The sequence below is a fragment of the Mus caroli genome, unplaced genomic scaffold (genome assembly GCF_978045245.1).
Source record: "Mus caroli unplaced genomic scaffold, Mus_caroli_1 scaffold_16, whole genome shotgun sequence".
Lineage (NCBI taxonomy): Eukaryota > Metazoa > Chordata > Mammalia > Rodentia > Muridae > Mus > Mus caroli.
In genome coordinates this window covers 15,434,863-15,440,862 of record NW_028227271.1, presented here as the reverse complement: position 1 = coordinate 15,440,862, position 6,000 = coordinate 15,434,863, and positions in this window count along the sequence as shown.

Below are 6,000 nucleotides of genomic sequence, written 5' to 3'. Positions count from 1 at the left end.
GCATGTATATTTATATATATGCATGTATGTATGCATATATATGGAGTGCCAGATATGATGGCTCATACCTTTAATTAATTAGTTAGTTAATTAATTAAATTTTATTTTATGTACATTGGTGTTCCGCCTGCATGTATGTCTGTGTGAAGTTGTCAGATCCTCTGAAACTGGAATTACAGACAATTATGAGCTGCCATGTGATGCTGGGAATTCATCTTGGGTCCTTTGGAAGAACAGCCGGTGCTCTTAACACTAAGCCAGTGCACTTAACACTTAACAGCTAAGCCATCTCGCCAGCCCCCTTTAATTTTTAAAGGTTTCTTAGCAACCTCCAGAATTTTTTTTTAATTTTATGTATATGAGTATTTGCCTACATGGATGTCTGCAGATGTCTGGTGCCTGCAGAGAATAGGAACAAGTGGAGGATTCCCCTAGAACTGGAGTTACAACTGGTTGTGAGCCACCATGTGGTGGCTGGGAATTGAACCCATGTCCTCCGGGAAGAGCAGCCAGTGCTCTTAACCAAGGAGCCATCTCTCCAGCCCCATACCTTTAAAACTAAGAGACCATCACTGTCATCACTCTGGAGGCAGTAGGACCTGGGAACGTGGAGCCAATAAACTAGAGAGACTAAAGTCTCATGCAACAGTCAACTTTACTCGGGGGCCCCAGACAGGTTAGATTTCGAGGGTTAAGAAAGGTCACCCGAGTAAAGTTCTCTTGAGTTTAAGCTGTACACAACCACAAGGGCAAGCTGCACCTGGAACAGAACAAGTGCCCCCTGTACCCCCCCCCCGCCCCCACACCTCTGTTGAGGCATAGAAAGGATAGTTTAAACATTGAATAACAGCAAGCGATAATGAGTAAGCTGAAGCAAACTCACTCCTCTCCACTACACCTGGGAGGGGCAGGAAGACACATTCCCAGAGCAAGCCGGTGTTTTGAGGTCACAAGACTTGTTCTCTTGGAGTGTTCTCACAAGCATCCGGAATTCCCACGTGACTCTCTTCCCAGAATGCAAGCATGAGCTACAGATCCTACACCACTCGTGGGAACACTGTGTGTTTAAGAGAAGTGCCACTCTGATTGGAGCACGACCCACTGTGCCCATCCATAAGTTGGGACACTGTGCTATATAAATTGGTGCAATTATATCTGAAACGGTGGTTACCACCTCAAAGACACTTATGTCCTGGCTCAGCAACTCTTTTTCTGTGAGCCATCTCCTTAGCAAAACAAACAAACAAAAAAAAAGAAACATGTCTATGTTTCTTGTACACACATGAACACATTCACATCAACTTTTTTAAAAGATTTATTTATTTTATGTATATGAGTACACTGTAGCTGTACAGATGGTTGTGAACCATCATGTGATTGCTGGGAGTTGAACTCTGCTTGCTCCAGCCCTGCTTGCCCAGTCTAAAGATTTATTTATTGTTATATGTAAGTACACTGTAGCTGTCTTCAGACACACCAGAAGAGGGCATCAGATCTCACTGTGGATGGCTGTGAGCCACCATGTGGTTGCTGGGAATTGAACTCAGGACCTCTGGAAGAGCAGTCAGTGCTCTTAACTGCTGAGCCATCTCTCCGGCCCTCGCATCAACATTTTTAATAGCCAGAACTTGGCAACAACTCAGACAGACATCAGCAGTGGACCAGCGGACTGGGGTACGCCCCATTCAGTGTGAAGCTATCTCAGAGACAAAAGGAACATGATTCCTGATGTACAGTCAACTTACATCTGAGGAAGCTCAGGACCATCACTGTCCTGGTTGGTTTGTCAAGTTGACACAAGTTTGTGTTTTCTGGGAAGAGGAATCTCAACTGAGAAAAGGCCTCCGTCAGATTGCCTGTGGGTAAGTCCATAGGGCATTCTCTTGATTAATGATTGATGTTGGAGGGCCCAGCTCATGGGGAGGGGTTGGGACCCCGGTGGGGGATGGGGGATAGAGCAGTACCACCCTTCAGCACATGGTCCTGGGTGGTGTAAGAAAGCAGTGCGAGCAGGTAAGCAGGCCATGGGGAGCACGCCGCACTCCCCAACAGCCTCTGCTTTAATTCCTGCCTCCAGGTCTTCTACCTTGCCCTGAAATAAACCCTTTCCTTTCCAGGCTGCTTTTGGTGGTGATCTTTATCACAACACTAGAAAGCAAACATCACTTGAAAGAAAGAGCAAAAGATGATGCATTCTATACAGTTGATATCCCATTCTAGAAAGGGCACCGCAGTGTCCTCTTGTTTTTGTTGTTGTTGTTGTTGTTTTTCGAGACAGGGTTTCTCTGTGTAGCCCTGGCTGTCCTGGAACTCACTTTGTAGACCAGGCTGGCCTCGAACTCAGAAATCCACCTGTTCAGTTTCAAGGCAGCAAAGCGGTAAGGGGAAGCCAAATGCACATATATCTAGCGAACAGCTCTGCATGTCACACGGAAGTAACCATGCAGCCAAAGCTGGCAGATTATATATACATAACACCTTAGTAAGAAAAAACCTCAGTGACTCATACATAGGAAGGACCCAGTGAGATGGCATGATGAACAAGAAAACCTTACAATAGTAACAAAACAATCTAAACCCTTAGGAATAAGTTTAATAACACGCATCCGAACTGGCATGGAAAAAGGACAAGGCATCCTGATGCCCTTAAAGTGTGAGGAGCGGGTGTGGCAACAGTCCCAAGATGGCGCCCGGGACTGCAGCTAAGTCTTATGACTTGCACCTGACTTCCTCATACACCTGAAAATAAGCCACGACCATCGTGAGAGCTGCGCAGGTGTACCATGATGCTGGCGGTGTAAACAAGTCCTTATTTGGTGGAGACGCGCCCCTGCCGCCCTGGTTGGCTGAAGCTGCGTGCCTGGTGAGGTGACGTGGCCTGCCGTGAGTGGATGGGGGCTGAGAGTATATAAGAGTGAGAAGCCCGGTTCCGGGGGAGAAAGACGAGGGGAGAGAAATGAAGGGGAAGAGAGATGAAGAGGGTGAGAGATGAAGACTGGAGATTGCTGAATAAACCGCTGTTAGAAGAACTGGTGGTCATGTCGTTCTTGCTGGTCGAGAGCAGATGCAACATTAAAGGACATGTGGGCACAGCCGGCGGGGAACTGCTTTGCCTTCCCTGAAAGACTTCAACAGCATCAGGCTGCGCCGACATCATAAGCCTAGTGTGCTCGAGCGGAATCTCAGCGAAAACGTGAGCTTCCCATGGATCACGCTTGGTATGGAGAAATGTTCTTATCTCCAGATGGAATTCCCCTCAAGTGACTCCATTCTGGGACTGTGTTCTCTTACACCTTCTGCTCGAGTTTTGGTCAGGGAAATACTGCATGGAAGAGCTGAGTACTTAGGAAGCACAGCCTCATTCTGGGTATAGAGGGAGCACAGATGCATTCTGGGTATAGAGGAGGCGTGGCCATAATCTGAGTATCCAGGAGGAACAGCCACACTCAGAGAGAGTGAGAGCATAGCTGCACTCTGGGGATAGAGGAAGCACAGCTGCATTCTGAGTGTACGGGAGAAGGCTGATGCTGTGTCACCCAGACACTGGTAAGCAGAAGCACCCAAGAAGGAGACAGCCCCTTCATAAGGTCCTAGACTAACAGCGTTAAGGAGTCATTAACCATGGGAAATAAAATCTAACCATTACATCATCTTGCAAAGTGGAAGAAAACAATGTAAACGCCATTAGAGAAATGGGGAAAAGGTACAAACAGACAATTCATAGCATCTTCTTGAAACTCACAGAAAGTCTGCTTTGCAGGTAGAAGCACACCAAAATGACAGCCATACTGGAGGCCTGTCCCTGTCCAGTGAGCAGTGGTAGGACACGCATAGCACATGAGCACATGATCTCCCTTTGTCCAGCATTCTCCAGTCTACCTCAACCTGAAGACACGCCTCTGTGTGTAGAGGAAACAGTATGTCCCACAAGGCTATCCTTTGAGACACTGAATTTCAAAAGACTGGAAATATACTGAGTACCTAGAGGACACGCTACAGAAGCCATTGCGAGCCTGCCTGGTGGAGTTTCATGCATAGATGCAGGATTTCCAGAGAGGCTGGTAAGTGACAAAAGCCATCACAGAAGGAGAAATAAAATGTGCGCCTCTGCCTGTCCTTATAAACAGTAACAGTCACACTAATGACCAAAACTCGAGCAGAAGGTGTAAGAGAACACAGTCCCAGAATGGAGTCACTTGAGGGGAATTCTGGGTGCTTGTGAGGAAAGTCCAAGTAAGCAAGAGAAGAGTCTTGTGACCCCAGTTTCTTCAAAAACACAGAATTGTTCTTGCAATGTGTTTTCATGCCCCTCCCATGTGTAACAGACAGGAATGAGTTTATTCATTATAGACAGATATTGTTGTTTGTTCATATGTCTCTATGGAAAACATGTTTATGCTATGTGTGGCTTGTCCTTGTTCACTTTTCTCATATAAATTGTCCAATCCTCTGAATATAGTTGGCTGTTGCATGAGACATTACTTCATTTATGGGCTCTATTCTCCCAGGTCCCACTACCCCTAGAGCAGTTAACAGAGGCGGATGAAGAAACCTCCCTGAGCTTACCTGAAGGAGTGGATCGATTCCTTGAAGTATTATCATGGTCTAAAAACTAGAAATGGGTGGTACAGAATTCCAGAACTACTTAATGTATATTTTGTTGCTGAACAAAGTACCAAATGTATAGACACTGCCAGGAGCCAAGATTCTAATTGTGGAAGGGGGCTGCATGGTTGTGGCATGAAGCATGTCAAGAACGCTATGATGTGGGATGAATGATGATATGAGTGCTGGAGCTGGCGATACAGCTCAGTGGTACATGCTGCGCTAGCATGCATGGAGCTGTGAGTTCAATCCCAGGTCCCACAAAAACTAGTATAGATATGGCCCATGACTGTTCATACATGTTCATGTCTATATGTAGACATGCCTGTACTTCCTAATCTGTCTACAGGAAGGGCCTAAGAGCAGACAGCCCAAGGGCAGCAGGAACACCCAGCCTCAGATCTCAGCCTAAAGCCATGCTCCGCCAAAAGGAGCCCAGAAACTTGAGTCATGGCTAATTTCACAGGTCACACACCTGAGAAATGCTCAAAGGGGCATGTCACAAGGTTAAGTACCATGTGACAGGGCTCCCACTGGGAACATCTCACTGTTGTGTCCGGCCAGCGGCTCACATGTCTGGGTTCTAGTCTGGAAAGGCATCTTGGAATCTGGAAGAGAAGAGGGGACTAGGCGAACGCGAGAATGATGAAACCAAGGCAGTCAGTCTGATCAAGGTTCGATTTTACTAATTCCGACACTCAGTTATGAAGCAGGGGAAGGGAACCGATTCCCGCCAAATCATCTTGGAGTAAGGTTGTAGGTGAACACGTGATGGCTCCAGAACAGCTAGGAGGCAGGCAGTGGGAGTGGCAGGACGATAGGGCGGCAAGCTCTGCCCCGATGCTCTCTAACACGGAAACCTGAGCAAACAGGTTTCAGGCTGGGGAGGGGAGGTTACATCACACCACAGGAACACCAGAATTAGGAATGACTCACAGACATCAAAGTTAAGTAGTAGCTCACATGTACACAGAGACAAGAGATAATATATGAATACATGTAAGTACAGATATAAAAGGGAAATACATGGCTGAAGGGGTGTTCAGAATACTGTCTGAGGGTCAGGAAGCAACCTGGAGTCTAAAGCCTGCCCTTCAACCACCATACAAGACTGCATCAGGAGGCATCTGTGGTGCGTGTCATGGTTGTATGCGGAGAAAAAGTCTATACCTGTAAGCTGAGACAAGCCAAAGGCTATTTTTCAAACCATCTGCTCTCAAAGACTTAGAAACAGCTGGAGGATCTCAGTCAGTAAACTGCTTGCCTTGTAAACACGGTGACCTGAGTTCAACCTATAGAACTACTTGGGGGGAAACATGCATGCATATAGTGCATACTTCTAATCCCAGTACTTTAGATACAGAGACAGGCAGGTCCCTGGGGCTCACTTGCCAG